This window comes from Bombina bombina, chromosome 2 (genome assembly GCF_027579735.1).
Source record: "Bombina bombina isolate aBomBom1 chromosome 2, aBomBom1.pri, whole genome shotgun sequence".
NCBI lineage: Eukaryota > Metazoa > Chordata > Amphibia > Anura > Bombinatoridae > Bombina > Bombina bombina.
The window spans coordinates 1,263,539,399-1,263,557,162 of record NC_069500.1 but is presented as its reverse complement, the minus strand read 5'-3'; the positions used below and the strand labels follow the sequence as shown (position 1 = coordinate 1,263,557,162).

General features: G+C 37.5%; 1 pseudogene; it reads left to right on the top strand.

The window, feature by feature from the left end:
* The first annotated feature begins 2,614 nt into the window (after positions 1 to 2,614).
* LOC128647496 (jerky protein homolog) lies at positions 2,615 to 4,267 on the top strand (annotated as a pseudogene).
* The last annotated feature ends 13,497 nt before the right edge of the window (positions 4,268 to 17,764 follow it).

The window sequence follows — 17,764 nt, the reverse complement described above, 5'->3', positions numbered from 1 at the left end:
AAAATTTTGCGATAAAACTCACTCTCTTCCCCAAATTGCACCTCACCCTTCCCTGATCCATACGCTCTCTGGCTTACTTTGTGCCCTTCAAGATTTGCACCCCTCAATAGGGCACTCCCATGGAATCATTAGCATACAAGATCTATTCCCCAATATACAACTAATGACCATCGCAAATTTCTGCTCCACATTTCAACCTTCTCAACTATTGCAGTTTGAGTTCTGGAGACTGAAAAGCCTTCTACACTCATGGGGATTCACGACCCTCCCTTTGCAAGCCCCTACAGCATGGGAACAAAGATGGCATACAGCCAAAAGAATTCCTAAAGCCATGTCAATATCTTACCAAGATATCCTCAACCCTCCCACTTATCTTAAGTTGGCCTACATAATTTCGTGGGAAAGAGATCTGCAGTTTCAAGCTACTCCAGAAGAATGGTCTAGAGCTATGTTAGGAACTAAACAAGCTCTTCATTGTGTCACATTATTAGCACTGTATCTCAAGATATGCATGCAATGGCACATGACTCCGTTGAAACTTTTTAAAATATCTCCATTAAACTCTCCGCTCTGCTGGAGAGGATGTGGCCAAAAAGGCTCACCAGCACACTTGTGGTGGGAATACCCTACCCTGCGGCCCCTATGGACTATGCTCTCTCACAGGTGCACTGATGTGGACCCGGCCCTTTGGTCAAGGCCACAGAAAGTATTATTCCACTTGGATGTGGGGTTTCCTCTCTCCCCTATGGGCCTCCTCAGCATCTATTTACTGACTGCTGTTAAACTAGCTATCGCCCGTCTTTGGAAACAAACCAATCTCCCTAGCTGGCCTGATATCACCAAAACCATGGACTACCTAGAAGTAATGGAAAGTCCCATCTTCACTGTAAAAAACAAGGTTACCTTGCATTGTCAATCTTGGGAATTATGGAGGAGAATTACATTTCCCAGAACCTATAATTGAAGAAGGGACAAATAAACCCCTTGACCTTTTAATCTCTTATCTTTTCCCCCTATTCCTTTCTCCCCCCTCTATTATTATTATTTTTTTTCTTCTTCTCTTTCTCTCTCCTTCTCCCTTTTCTCTCCCCCTTCTACTAAAACTTTGCTCCTGTTTCATTCTCATATTCGGTGCACCTCCTTCAAATGTTGCATTTTATTGTATTCACAAGTCCTTTCTATTAACATCCAGCTATACACACTCACATTTAGCATATGTATTCACCTATATACAGTATATACCATACCCACTAAACCTTATAATTGTAACCCCATGACTGCATCAAGATATTCTTTGTTTATTGGTTACTGTTGGTTTTGCGTGTTCGATATTTTGACACAACTGTTATTTCTAAAAATTGTATGTAAAAAGAGGTTGTAACTTTACTTTGTAATATACCATCTCTGTTGCTCTAACCTTTTCTTGTTAAAAAACCCTCACATTGTAAAAATTGTATAATGTCATCTAATGTACATGAGTATATTATTGTACGTGTTGAAAACCTCAATAAAAATTTACTTAAAAAAATAAATAAATCCAAAATGACACTGATGCATTAAGTTCAGTTTAATTAAGGAATTGGCATTATCCATTGCTTTTTTTATGGATATGTTATTTTATTTAAAAGATTAACACCCTAAATGGAGCTATACTTTCCATACAAACAAAATAAAAATAATCTATGTTTTTTAGAGAGTGTAATTTTTTTTTGTTTACACATTTAACTTGCAGTTTTATTCAATTGGATACATAGATGCTGGATGGTTTTATTTGAAAATTATACAGGCGTTTAACAAATCTTTATGACATAATGCTATTGTCTGTGCACTTATTTTAGTTTAGTAATCATTTTTCAGGATAATGAGTTCTTAAGGGACAATACAGCAACTAGAATATTATATAAATATATCCATTACATAACATTCTCATTAGTTGCAGAGTTTTTAAAGAAACCATATTATAGCTTTGTAAAGTATAAACATTTCTTCAAAGCACCTGAAGGTTGCTTACTTTGTGCAGCCTTAGATAACTGTACTATACAATGTTATACTGTATGTTCAATAATAATTTGTTTAATAATTATACAATTTAAATTTGTTGAAAAATGCATTAATATGTATACTGTTTGTCCAATAAAGTTTGTAATTTTCCCTGTTTATGTAATACTAATTTTGCTCAAATTAAATAACATTGCATATTTTTATTGTGTTGCCTTCAAAGGGACATGCTAACTTAAAAATTAAGTGCTCTAAATTGCTAGGGCATGTATTTTTTCATTGGCGTCTCTTTCTAACTATGAGAACCATTCTAGCCAATCAGGATTGTCATGTAAAGTGCATCACACTTATTTGTGTGGGGTTTTCATATTGAAATAAATTCCATACTACAGTACAACTCCAAAAATCCGGACCCCGGAAATCCGGACAACCCGAGAATCCGGACTCCGGCGCGATCACACCTTCCGGGTGTTGGTTTCTCAAAGCGCATGCAAATTTCAGTGCGGGTGCGGTAACAAGTGAAATCTGAGCTCCACAACTAGTACATGACCGGTACCTGTGCAGGTATTTCGCATCTTTACACTGCACAGTACCGTTATACAGTACTGTACCACCAATGTCTCCTAAAGTGGATAAACAGAAGCGTAGGAGAAACACTCTAAAATTGAGTGAGAAACTTGAAATCATCAAAAAACTTGAATCAGGGGTTAGTGTTTCTGTTCTAATGGAAACATATGACATTGGAAAGTCTACCATTTATGATATAAAAAATGCCAAAAATAAAATTCTACAGTTTACAGCCTCATCTGAGCCTTACAACAAAATTGCAGAAAGAAAAAGTTTACATAAGCCAAAGTTAGAAAATCTTGATAAGGTTTTGCATGAATGGTTTTTGATTAAACGATCAGAAGGTATGGCAATTTCTGGGCCAATGCTTATCACCAAAGCAAAATCTTTTAAGGAGCAAATGAACATTGATTCTGAATGTAACTTTAGCAGTGGGTGGCTTAGGAATTTTAAAATGCGTCATGGTATTAGACAGCTAAATGTTGTTGGAGAAAGGCAGTCAGCTGATGCACATGCTGCAGCAGATTATAGTGCAACATTTGAAAAAGTTGTCATTGACTATGATCTCACACCTGATCAAGTTTACAATGCAGATGAAACAGGTGTTTTCTGGAAATGTCTGCCCACTAAAACTCTGGCTGGAAACCAAGAATGAAATGCTAAAGGTTTTAAGATGAATAAAGAAAGACTTACTGTCCTCACCTGTGCTAATGCTTCTGGACAGCATAAAATCAAGCTTCTGGTGATTGGCAAATATAAGCGCCCATGGGCATTTAAAGGAGTTTTGCACCTCCCTGTGACTTATAAAGCTCAAAAAAATGCTTGGATGGACAAAGACATTTTTCAAGATTGGTTTGTTAATGATTTTATTCCATCAGTCCGCCAGAACCTAACAAATTTGGGAAAACCTGCTAACACAAAGTGCTTGCTGCTTCTTGACAACTGTAGGGCTCACCCCCATGAATCAAAATTAGTGTCTGATTGTGGAAATATTTTTGCATCTTACTTGCCACCAAATGTTACATCACTAATTCAGCCCATGGACCAAGGAGTCATTAGGAACTTCAAATGCCATTATAAAAATGACTTTATGATGAAAATGTTAAACAAGGATGTTGATTCTATAGAATTTCAACGTAGCTTTACAATAAAAGATGCAGTGTTTTCTCTTGTAACTGCATGGAACTCAGTCAAGCCTGTAACTCTTTTAAGAGCTTGGCGAAAGTTATGGCCAAATGTGATGCATGGAGAGCTAGAGTGTGAGGAAAATGAAGATCTTGAAGGGTTCCTTGTAGAGCAGAGAGCATCTGAAGTGAATGAACTCATGCAATCTGTCAAATTAGCCCAGGAAGACAACCCTCTATGCAAACTTAATGAAGAGGACCTAGAAGAGTGGATATGCATTGAAGATGATGTTGAGATTGCAGCCACTTTTACTGATCAAGAAATCGTTGACAGCATCACAAATCCAGATCAGACAGAGGAGCACACTTCTGAAAAATCTGATGAAGAAGATGACAGACTTGAAACTGAAAAGGTATCTTGGGCTACTGCTGAAAAATGCATGGAAACCATTGTGAGATTTGTGGAACAAAACCATAGCTTTACACTCCAAGACGTCATGCAAGTGCACATGGTGCAAAATAATTTTATCACAAAGAAATTACAAAGTCGCAGACAATGTGACATACGAATATATTGACAGAAAACAACAGAAGCATCTGCCATCCAAACTACCAATCAACTGCAGCAGCAAACACTCACAACACTCAATCCACAAACAGATCACCTTGCACAGCAGGAAGAAGAAGAAAACATGTCATATGCAGGTACAGTACTGTACTTTATTTTAATACTGTAAAAATGAAACGCCTTACACAGTGCAGTATTTACTAAAAAAACATCTCTTTTTATCTTTTAAAACAGAGGAAACATCTGCTAATAGCCATCCTGCATCGCAGAAGCTCAGTTCACAAGCGGATCACCAGGTGTAGCAGGTGTTAGCATTCAGTGAACAAGCAGTTCAGCATGTACCGAAGAAATATCCTTTGTATGTTGAATGGTTTTATTACATTTGTATAATTATACTTCAATAAAGCTTCTTTGAAAAAAAAAACAAAAAAAAAATCATAACTAAAGTGCTAAAAAGTACACTAACACCCATAAACTACCTATTAACCCCTAAACCGAGGCCCTCCCGCATCGCAAACACTAAAATAAAATTATTAACCCCTAATCTGCTGCTCTGGACACTGCCGCCACCTATATTATATTTATGAACCCCTAATCTGCTGCCCCCAACATTGCAGACACCTACATTATAATTATTAACTCCTAATCTGCCTTCCCCAATGTCGCTGCAACCTACCTACACTTATTAACCTCTAATCTGCTGCCCCCAATGTCGTCACCACTATAATAAACATATTAACCCCTAAAGTGTTGCATTCCCGCCTCGCAAACATTAGTTAAATATTATTAACCACTAATCTGCCGTCCCTAACATCACCGCCACCTACCTACATTTATTAACCCCTAATCTGCCGCCCCCAACGTTGCCGCCACTATATAAAAGTTATTAACCCCTAAATCTAAGTCTAAACCTAACCCTAACACCCCCTAACTTAAATATAATTAAAATAAATCTAACTAAAAATTCCTATCATTAACTAAATTATTCTTATTTAAAACTAAATACTTACCTATAAAATAAACCCTAAGCTAGCTAAAATATAACTAATAGTTACATTGTAGCTAGCTTAGGGTTTATTTTTATTTTACAGACAAGTTTGTATTTATTTTAACTAGGTAGAATAGTTATTAAATAATTATTAACTATTTAATAACTACCTAGCTAAAATAAATACAAAAGTACCTGTAAAATAAAACCTAACCTAAGTTACATTAACACCTAACACTAAACTATAATTAAATAAATTAACTAAATTAACAACTATTAAATAAATTACATTAAATTAGCTAAAGTACAAACATAAACAAACACTAAATTACAGAAAACAATAAACAAATTACAAGATATTTTTAAACTAATTAAACCTAATCTAAAAGCCCTATCAAAATAAAAAAGCCCCCCCAAAATAAAAAAAACCCTAGCCTAAACTAAATTATCAATAGCCCTTAAAAGGGCCTTTTGCGGGGCATTGCCCCAAAGTAATCAGCTCTTTTACCTGTAAAAAAAATACAAACAACCCCCCCAACAGTAAAACCCACCACCCACACAACCAACCCCCCAAATAAAATACTATCTAAAAAAACCTAAGATCCTCATTGCCCTGAAAACGGCATTTGGATGGGCATTGCCCTTAAAAGGGCAGTTAGCTCTTTTGCAGGCCCAAACCCTAACCTAAAAATAAAACCCACCCAATACACCCTTAAAAAAACCTAACACTAAGCCCCTGAAGATCGACTTACTGGGAGAAGTCTTCATCCAAGCCGGGCCGAAGTCCTCAATGAAGCCGGGAGAAGTCTTCATCCAAGCTGGGCGAAGTGGTCCTCCAGATGGGCAGAACTCTTTATCCAGACAGCATCTTCTATCTTCATCCATCCGAAGCGGAGCGGGTCCATCTTCAAGACATCCGACGCTGAGCATCCTCTTTATCCGACAACTACCCGGCGAATGAAGGTTCCTTTAAGTGACGTCATTCAAGATGGCGTCCCTTAGATTCCGATTGGCTGATAGAATTGTATCAGCCAATCGGAATTAATGTAGAAAAAATCCTATTGGCTGATGCAATCAGCCAATAGGATTGAACTTTAATCCTATTGGCTGATCCAATCAGCCAATAGGATTGAGCTTGCATTCTATTGGCTGATTGGAACAGCCAATAGAATGTGAGCTCAATCCTATTGGCTGATTTGATCAGCCAATAGGATTGAACTTCAGTCCTATTGGCTGATTGCATCAGCCAATAGGATTTTTTCTACCTTAATTCCGATTGGCTGATAGAATTCTTGGATGATGTCACTTAAAGGAACCTTCATTCGTCGGATGAAGAGGATGCTCCACGTTGGATGTCTTGGATGAAGACTTCTCGCGGTAAGTCAATCTTCAGGGGGTTAGTGTTATATTTTTTTAAGGGTGTATTGGGTGGGTTTTATTTTTAGGTTAGGGTTTGGGCCTGCAAAAGAGCTAACTGCCCTTTTAAGGGCAATTCCCATCCAAATGCCCTTTTCAGGGCAATGGGGAGCTTAGGTTTTTTTAGATAGTATTTTATTTGGGGGGTTGGTTGTGTGGGTGGTGGGTTTTACTGTTGGGGGGGTTGTTTGTATTTTTTTTTACAGGTAAAAGAGCTGATTACTTTGGGGCAATGCCCTGCAAAAGGAGCTTTTAAGGGCTATTGGTAGTTTAGTTTAGGCTAGCAGTTTTTTTATTTTGGGGGGGGTATCAGATAAACTAAGTCTGAATATTGCCTAGTAATGTGATAATTAACAAATAAAACTATGTTGAAATGTAATGATAATTAATAAATAATAAAACTATATTAAAATGTAATTTACTGGAAGTGTAATAATTTCATTTAGTACTATAAAAGACAAATATCTGTTTGGAGTAAAAATATAGGAATTTATTATAGATAGACATACATATCATTAAGACATTAAAAGATTGTATTAATCTAATTGAACCAGATCCGGTGTTAAAATGATTGTAAAAACAGTGATGAATATATCTTTTCAAAAAGTAATGTTGCGTTCTTAGAAATACATATGTTGCTTTTTCTAGCTATTGTTTCTTTGAAATTAGAGCGCAAACGAGACTATTAGTTGATATGAGAGATATTGCATATAATACATATATTTATACAATAAAATTATAAAAACAAATTCGCATTAGCCCGGGACTTATTGCTTAGAATTAAACTGTACCTTTGAGAGTAGCAAAAATTGATCAGGTCTGTGTACTATACCGGTATAGTTTTTCTGTAAAACGTATCCTTTGAGTCAAACTTATTGATCCTGGAAACCCACCAGGGGGTCTCTTGGGATAGTATCCAAAGTCTAAGTAAAGCAACAGATTGTTACTTTAATTTGTAATCCTTTTTTGTTGAAGTGTGAAGATTCTGATCTTGTTTATCCTTTATTGGAGGACCCACCAGGGGGTCTTTGACGGTCCTTCAGTTGTATTTTATTGTAAAAGATGTAATTTTCTTCTTCTTGCCAATTTCTTAGCTAGATGTTGTCCAACTTTGTTCTCTTTTCACCTTTGTTGAGCGGTTAGTGAGAGAAGTATTAACAAGTGTCCCAAGGTTGGGTGTTTTGAACTCTTGATTTTTGTGGGTCCCTCTATATGTCAGTTTAGCGGAACCATGAAGGAGGGGGGTACCGGAGGATTAACACTTAGCAGAAGTCTGACTTTGTTTTCAGCTCTCTCCTGGTTAACGGTCCTCTTTCTTTGTACCTTTTGTATTTTTTGTTCCGGTTGTAGTTTTAAGTCTTTTAACTTTAGTGTAGAGCTACTGGATGTTTTCTTGTTCAGATAAACAAGCTGGAAAAACAATCTGGAATAACGATCCTGGGTCTTTGGAGCAGTACGTTTGGACGCGTTTCGGCAGTCACCTGCAGCCTTTTTCATATTTTGATAGGGCTATTAGATTAGGTGTAATTAGTTTAAATATCTTTTAATTTGTTTATTATTTTCTGTAATTTAGTGTTTGTTTGTTTTTTTACTTTAGTTAATTTAATTGATTTAATTGTTGTTAATTTAGTTAATTTATTTAGTTATAGTGTAGTGTTAGGTGTTAGTGTAACTTAGGTTAGGTTTAATTTTACAGGTACTTTTGTCTTTATTTTAGCTAAGTAGTTATTAAATAGTTAATAACTAATTATTAACTATTCTACCTAGTTAAAATAAATACAAACTTGCCTGTAAAATAATTATAAACCCTAAGCTAGCTACAATGTAACTATTAGTTATATTGTTGCTAGCTTAGGGTTTATTATATAGGTAAGTATTTAGTTTTAAATAGGAATAATTTAGTTATTGATAGGAATTTTTTGTTAGATTTATTTTAATTATATTTAATTTGGGGGGTGTTAGGGTTAGCTTTAGATTTAGGGGTTAATAACTTTAAAATAGTGGCGGTGACATTGGGGACAGCAGATTAGGGGTTAATAAATGTAGGTAGGTGGCGGCGATGTTAGGGATGGCAGATTAGGGGTTAATAATATTTAACTTATGTTTGCGAGGCAGGAGTGCGGCGCTTTATGAGTTAATATGTTTATTATAGTGGCGGCGACGTTGGGGGCAGCAGATTAGAGGTTAATAAGTGTAGGTAGGTTGTGGTGACATTGGGGAAGGCACTTTAGGGGTTAATAAATTTAATGTAGGTGGCAGAAATGTTGGGGGCAGCAGATTAGGGGTTCATAAGTATAATGTAGGTGGCGGCGGTGTCCGAAGTGGCAGATTAGGGGTTAATAAGTATAATATAGGTGTTGGTGATGTCGGGCGGCAGATTAGGGGTTAATAAGTGTAAAATTAGGGGTGTTTAGACTCAGGGTTCATGTTAGGGTGTTAGGTGTAGACATAAATTTTATTTCCCTATAGGAATCAATGGGGCTGCGTTACTTAGTTTTGCGCTGCTTTTTTGCAGGTGTTAGACTTTTTCTCAGCCGGCTCTCCACGTTGATTCCTATGCGGAAATCGTGCACGAGCACGCACAACCAGCTCACCACTGACTTAAGCAGCGCTGGTACTGAAGTGAGATATGGAGCTAAACTTTGCTCTACGCTCACGTCTTGCCTTTTAACGCCGGGTTTGTAAAAACCCGTAATACCAGTGAGCGGTAAGTGAGTAAGTGAGCGGTGAGAGAAAACTGCTCGTTAGCACCGCACAGCTCATAACGCAAAAATCGTAATCTAGCTGTTAGTTAGCTGTAGCGTGAAACACCCAAAAGCTGAAAATTTCTTGCGGATAACTTCGGGTGACACACCTCCAATCATATTGGTAGTAGTGTAATACACCTCTCTTCTGATAGGTGAATGTCTGGGCCTATCCGGTGCCAGGGATTACGCTATGGATAAATAGTCTGTTTTGTAGCAAAGGAACTCTGTTAACCTTTGTGCATCTCTAATTGTGTATGCGGGTTCTTTGTGTAGAATACAGCCCTATGTCACAATGTAGGCTATATGCTTCACAGACACGCGCGCGTGCACGGGGGATTGGCGGGCGGGCGCGTGCACGGGAGGGAGTGGGTGGGAACCGCTTACACTACAGAAATAATCCTGTAATAAGTGGGAGGAAGAGGGGGAATAAATACCCCCAAAAAGTAATCTAAGGGATCTGGGAGGGGGTGGGGGTAGGGGTTGGTCGTGGGGAAGCTACACTACAGAAAAATGTAAAAAAAAAAAAAAAAAAAAAGAGAAAATAATATTGTTAACTGGGTACTGGCAGACAGCTGCCAGTACCCAAGATGGCCCCCAATAAGGCAGGGGGGGTTAGAGAGCTGTTTTGGGGGGGATCAGGGAGGTTGGGGGCTAAGGGGGGATCCTACAAAGTAGCATATGTAAATATGCTAAAGATGTATTTTTTATTTTTTTAAAAAAACTTTTATTTTAGTACTGGCAGACTTTCTGCTAGTACTTAAGATGGCGGGGACAATTGTGGGGTTGGGGAGGGAAGGGAGCTGTTTGGGAGATATAAGGGGGTCTGATGTGTCAGGTGGGAGGCTGATTTCTACACTAAAGCTAAAATTAACCCTGCAAGCTCCCTACAAACTACCTAATTAACCCCTTGACTGCTAGCCATAATACATGTGTGATGCGCAGCAGCACTTAGCGGCCTTCTAATTACCAAAAAGCAACGCCAAAGTCATATATGTCTGCTATTTCTGAACAAAGGGGATCCCAGAGAAGCATTTACAACTATTTGTGCCATAATTCCACATGCTGTTTGTAAATAATTTCAGTGAGAAACCTAAAATTGTGAAAAATTTAGCGTTTTTTTTTTATTTGATTGCATTTGGCGGTGAAATGGTGGCATGAAATATACCAAAATGGGCCTAGATCAATACTTGGGGTTGTCTACTACACTACATTGAAGCTAAAATTAACCCTAGAAGCTCCCTACATGCTCCCTAATTAACCCCTTCACTGCTGGGCATAATACACGTGTGGTGCGCAGTCGCATTTAGCAGCCTTCTAATTAGTAAAAAGCAAAACCAAAGCCATATATGTCTGCTATTTATGAACAAAGGGGATCCCAGAGAAGCATTTACAACCATGTATGCTATAATTGCATAAGTTTTTTTAAATAATTTCAGTGAGAAACCTAAAGTTTGTGAAAAAAATTGTGAAAAAGTGAACAATTTTTATTTGATCGCATTTGGCGGTGAAATGGTGGCATGAAAAATGGGCCTAGATCAATACTAGGGATGTCTTCTAAAAAAAAATATAAACATGTCAATGGATATTCAGAGATCCCTGAAAGATATCAGTGCTCTAATGTAACTAGCGCTAATTTTGAAAAAAAGTGGTTTGGAAATAGCAAAGTGCTACTTGTATTTATGGCCCTATAACGTGCAAAAAAAGCTAAGAACATGTAAACATTGGGTATTTCTAAACTCAGGACAAAATGTAGAAACTATTTAGCATGGGTTTTTGTTTGGTGGTTGTAGATGTATAACAGATATTGGGGGTCAAAGTTAGAAAAAGTGTGTTTTTTTCCATTTTTTCCTCATATTTTATAAAAAATTTTATAGTAAATTATAAGATATGATGAAAATAATGGTATATTTTGAAAGTCCATTTAATGGCGAGAAAAACGGTATATAATATGTGTGGGTACAGTAAATGAGTAAGGGGAAAATTACAGCTAAACACAAACACCGCAGAAATGTAAAAATAGCCTTGGTCCCAAACGGACAGAAAATGGAAAAGTGCTGTGGTCATTAAGGGGTTAAAAAAGTATATATACAAACAGTCCAAATGGAGAGGCAGACACACAGACAAGAGGAACAGATAGCCTGATGCGTTTTGCGCCTCCTAGTGGCGCTTAATCTTAGGCTAACATGGTAAAGGAAAGGTATCCCATATATAGGGATTTGTTAACCCCTCCCTAACAGACAAACAATTAAAAAAACAATATTATAAAATTCACATTTTCTCAATGAGTCACCTATGAACAGAAACTATGAATCTGCATGCAAGTTATTGACATTACAGAATGGATGTCCAAAACAAAACTAGAAAAGGTCAGATGACCCTGTTTACAAAATAATACATTTGAATATACACAAGGACTATATTAAAGGGGAAGAAAACAAAATTCCACAAATAGATATATTTCCATATAAGTCATTTATCATATAGTAGCAGGAATTGTAGACTAGAACACTACAATATGTAATTATAAAATTCAAACTTAGTCATCAATAAAATAACTTATATTGCATTCCTTGTTCATACCTATAGGAGTGCAATTTCAGTATCCAATATAATTCTTTTTTAACTAGGATTTTTTGTTTATTACCTCCCCTCACTGGAACAATAGCTCTATCTATGATTTGTATTGACATGTCAGCAATATGTGTGAAATGATAGTTGTTAAAATGATTAGCTACTGCTGAATCCTTAAAATAATTTTTCACATCTCTGACATGTTCACTAAACCTTGTTCTGGCCTCGTGTGAGGTTTCGCCAACATACTGTCTTTTTCAAAAATTGCATGTAAGCAAATAAACCACATATGTGGTTTTGCAATTGGCATACAAATCTATTGGAAATATTGTATTGTCATGAGCAGATACAAAATTGACACTGATCTTAAAATTAGTATTACAGTTTCTACTGCCGCATTTAAAGTTTCATTTCTTAGACAACCAATTAGGGATACTTAAGTTATTCTTAGATTTGACCAGACTTGGAGAAAGCGATCTAGATAGTGTCTTTGGTTTCAATTTGCCAATAAGGTGTTTAAGAGCAATATCTCCTGATAACAAGTGCAAATGTTTCTTAAGGATCTTAACTATATTTGTATACTGTTGAGTGTATTCTGTTGTTAAAACAATAGAATCACTAAAATTTTCCTCATTTTTACAATCATGTCTATCAGATCTACAATTCATACTTTTGATTGACTTCCTATATTTTTCCAGTAAATATGGATCATATCCCCTCTTAGTCAGCCTATCTTTAAGTTCCAACAAATGTAAATCATAAACATTGTCAGACTTGGTGTTTCTACACAGTCTATTAAACTGGCCTCTGGGGACAGCCTCAATCAAATGCCCTGGGTGATGGGAGGAAGCATGCAAGATAGTATTACCCGCTGTGGGTTTTCTATATGTTTTTGTAACAATCTGATTGTCAAAAATAGACAATATAAGATTTAAAAAATTAATCTATTTATTGTCCAGTTCACCCGTGAATTTGAGTCCAAGTTCATTAGAACTAAGATAAGACAATAATTGATCCAAAAGACTGGGGTCATTGTAGTTAAGTGCCACAAATAAGAGGTCATCAATATACCTAACGACGAGCACTATTTGATCCTGCTAGGGGTTAAGGGGGTAGTAAACGCACATTAGCTCCCACCATGCTACAAAAATATTGGCAAAAGCTGGGGCAAATTTTGCCCCCATCACAGTCCCCCTGACCTACAGATAGTACTCCTCGTCAAATAGGAAAAGTTATGCGACAGCAGAAACCGCAACACATCCCCTATATATAACCTTATTAAGTCACTGAAATTGGAATCTCTTTCTAGAAAAAATCAACTGCCTTAATACCTAGGTTTTGTGGTATACTAGTATAAAGAGAGGTTATGTCTGCAGTGATCCAACAGAAGTCATCCTGCCACCTGAGTGTATCCAGGGTGGCTAGTAAATGTGAAGTATCCCAGGGGTGTATTATTGCCTAGGCCAACAATTCACGGGCCTAGGGCGGCAGATTTGGAGGGGCAGCACTCTTACACACTTTACTGGAGAAAAGCAGCTTCTACAGTTTGCATCACCACTTTGCTACTTCCACATTTGCCTGCGCTCTTTACACTGTATAAGTCTCCACGTGCATTACAATGTCTATATACCCCTCTACTCCGCACAGGCTTCTACAGAAAGAAGAGTGCCGATGTGGGAGGAGCAGAGTGGCAACTCTATAGAAGCCAAGTGCTGAGGTAGCCATGCCTGAGACCAGACCCCTTAGATGTGTTCAGCTGCGCAGTAAGTTTGCTGCATTTTTTCTCCCCTGAACCTGTTAACTGAGTTTCGCCTTTGGCTGCATGTTTTTTTTTTACTATTTGAAGACTCAGGCTCCCGTGTTGTCCTTGACAGTTGTGACGCCTGTCACTGAGCGGTAATGTCTGCCCGGGCTGGCACTGTCATGTTATGTTGTGTAAACAGCCTCTTGGTGAGAAAATGGAAGCTGTTGTTTGTGTTGTTGTTACAGCTGCCTCATGTTGTTAACATTGATGTGAGGTAAAGTTAGCACTTTAACCCCTTGGTTACCAGACAAGGCTAAGTATTGTAACCAAGGCGTTCATGCAGTAGTTATAGTGAGGTGTGTGTAACTATAGCTCTTCACGGCTGCTGTCTGTCAAACACTGATTTCAGGATCTCTCTGGCTGCAAGGGAGTTTAACTCTGATGACTTCTAGAGAGGGATGCAACGTATTTTATAGGACATTACAGTGCTAACTATTCTGAGAGTCTCTGAACCCCCATAATAACTTGCAAAATGACGGCATAAAATACAATTAATTTAAAAAAAATTATATTCTTTAAAAACAAAATCCCTGAGATCAGTACTATTTACACACTCACAGGGATTACTGTGTATATGTGGGCTGGGCCTGGGGCATATGGGACAGTTACGAGGAACCAGGGCTGCATTTAAAAAAAAAAAGTCATTCTCAAAATCATTTATTTTAAAAACATAAAATCCATGTTTCTTTCATGTAATTAGCAAGAGTCCATGAGCTAGTGACGTATGGGATATACATTCCTACCAGGAGGGGCAAAGTTTCCCAAACCTCAAAATGCCTATAAATACACCCCTCACCACACCCACAAATCAGTTTTACAAACTTTGCCTCCTATGGAGGTGGTGAAGTAAGTTTGTGCTAGATTCTACGTTGATATGCGCTCCGCAGCAGGTTGGAGCCGGGTTTTCCTCTCAGCGTGCAGTGAATGTCAGAGGGATGTGAGGAGAGTATTGCCTATTTGAATGCAGTGATCTCCTTCTACGGGGTCTATTTCATAGGTTCTCTGTTATCGGTCGTAGAGATTCATCTCTTACCTCCCTTTTCAGATCGACGATATACTCTTATATATACCATTTCCTCTACTGATTCTCGTTTCAGTACTGGTTTGGCTTTCTACTACATGTAGATGAGTGTCCTGGGGTAAGTAAGTCTTATTTTCTGTGACACTCTAAGCTATGGTTGGGCACTTTTTATATAAAGTTCTAAATATATGTATTCAAACATTTATTTGCCTTGACTCAGGATGTTCAACATTCCTTATTTCAGACAGTCAGTTTCATATTTGGGATAATGCATATGAATAATTCATTTTTTTCTTACCTTAAAAATTTGACTTTCCCTGTGGGCTGTTAGGCTCGCGGGGGCTGAAAATGCTTCATTTTATTGCGTCATTCTTGGCGCAGACTTTTTTGGCGCAAAAATTATTTTCTGTTTCCGGCGTCATACGTGTCGCCGGAAGTTGCGTCATTTTTTGACGTTCTTTTGCGCCAAAAGTGTCGGCGTTCCGGATGTGGCGTCATTTTTGCCGCCAAAAGCATTTAGGCGCCAAATAATGTGGGGGGTCTTTTTTGGCGCGAAAAAATATGGGCGTCACTTTTGTCTCCACATTATTTAAGTCTCATTGATTTTTGCTTCTGGTTGCTAGAAGCTTATTCACTGGCATTTTTTTCCCATTCCTGAAACTGTCATTTAAGGAATTTGATCAATTTTGCTTTATATGTTGTTTTTTCTATTACATATTGCAAGATGTCCCACGTTGAAGCTGAGTCAGAAGATACTTCTAGAAAATCGCTGTCGGGTGCTGGAGCTACCAAAGCTAAGTGTATCTGCTGTAAACTTTTGGTATCTGTTCCTCCAGCTGTTGTTTGTACTGTTTGTCATGACAAACTTGTTAATGCAGATAATATTTCCTTTAGTACTGTTACATTACCTGTTGCTGTTCCATCAACATCAAATATTCAGAGTGTTCCTGATAACATAAGAGATTTTGTTTCTAAATCCATTAAGAAGGCTATGTCTGTTATTCCTCCTTCTAGTAAAACGTAAAAAGTCTTTTAAAACTTCTCATTTTTCAGATGAATTTTTAAATGAACATCATCATTCTGATACTGATATTGGTTCTTCTGATTCAGAGGATTCTGTCTCAGAGGTTGATGCTGATAAATCTTCATATTTATTTAAAATGGAATTTATTCGTTCTTTACTCAAAGAAGTCCTAATTGCATTAAAAATTGAGGATTCTAGTCCTCTTGATACTAAATCTAAACGTTTAGATAAGGTTTTTAAATCTCCTGTAGTTATTCCAGAAGTATTTCCTGTCCCTGGTGCTATTTCTGAAGTAATTTCCAGGGAATGGAATAATTTGGGTAATTCTTTTACTCCTTCTAAACGTTTTAAGCAATTATATCCTGTGCCATCTGACAGATTAAATTTTTAGGCACAAAATCCCTAAGGTTGATGGGGCTGTCTCTACTCTTGCTAAGCGTACTACTATTCCTACGGCAGATGGTACTTCCTTTAAGGATCCTTTAGATAGGAAAATTGAATCCTTTCTAAGAAAAGCTTACTTGTGTTCAGGTAATCTTCTTAGACCTGCTATATCTTTAGCGGATGTTGCTGCAGCTTCAACTTTTTGGTTAGAAGCTTTAGCGCAACAAGTAACAGATCATAATTCTCATAGCATTATTATTCTTCTTCAACATGCTAATAATTTTATTTGTGATGCCATCTTTGATATCATTAGAGTTGATGTCAGGTATATGTCTCTAGCTATCTTAGCTAGAAGAGCTTTATGGCTTAAAACTTGGAATGCTGATATGTCTTCTAAGTCTACTCTGCTTTCCCTTTCTTTCCAGGGTAATAAATTATTTGGTTCTCAGTTGGATTCTATTATCTCAACTGTTACTGGAGGGAAAGGAACTTTTTTACCACAGGATAAAAAATCTAAAGGTAAATTTAGGTCTAATAATCGTTTTCGTTCCTTTCGTCACAACAAGGAACAAAAGCCTGATCCTTCATCCTCAGGAGCGGTATCAGTTTGGAAACCATCTCCAGTCTGGAATAAATCCAAGCCTTTTAGAAAACCAAAGCCAGCTCCCAAGTCCACATGAAGGTGCGGCCCTCATTCCAGCTCAGCTGGTAGGGGGCAGATTACGTTTTTTCAAAGAAATTTGGATCAAATCCGTTCACAATCTTTGGATTCAGAACATTGTTTCAGAAGGGTACAGAATTGGCTTCAAGATAAGGCCTCCTGCAAAGAGATTTTTTCTTTCCCGTGTCCCAGTAAACCCAGCGAAGGCTCAAGCATTTCTGAAATGTGTTTCAGATCTAGAGTTGGCTGGAGTAATTATGCCAGTTCCAGTTCTGGAACAGGGACTGGGGTTTTATTCAAATCTCTTCATTGTACCAAAGAAGGAGAATTCCTTCAGACCAGTTCTGGATCTAAAAATATTGAATCGTTATGTAAGGATACCAACATTCAAGATGGTAACTATAAGGACTATCCTGCCTTTTGTTCAGCAAGAGCATTATATGTCCACAATAGATTTACAGGATGCATATCTGCATATTCCGATTCATCCAGATCACTTTCAGTTTCTGAGATTCTCTTTCCTAGACAAGCATTACCAGTTTGTGGCTCTGCCGTTTGGCCTAGCTACAGCTCCAAGAATTTTTACAAAGGTTCTCGGTGCCCTTCTGTCTGTAATCAGAGAACAGGGTATTGTGGTATTTCCTTATTTGGACGATTTCTTGGTACTTGCTCAGTCTTCACATTTAGCAGAATCTCATACGAATCGACTTGTATTGTTTCTTCAAGATCATGGTTGGAGGATCAATTTACCAAAAAGTTCATTGATTCCTCAGACAAGGGTAACCTTTTTAGGTTTCCAGATAGATTCAGTGTCCATGACTCTGTCACTAACGGACAAGAGACGTCTAAAATTGATATCAGCTTGTCGAAACCTTCAGTCACGATCATTCC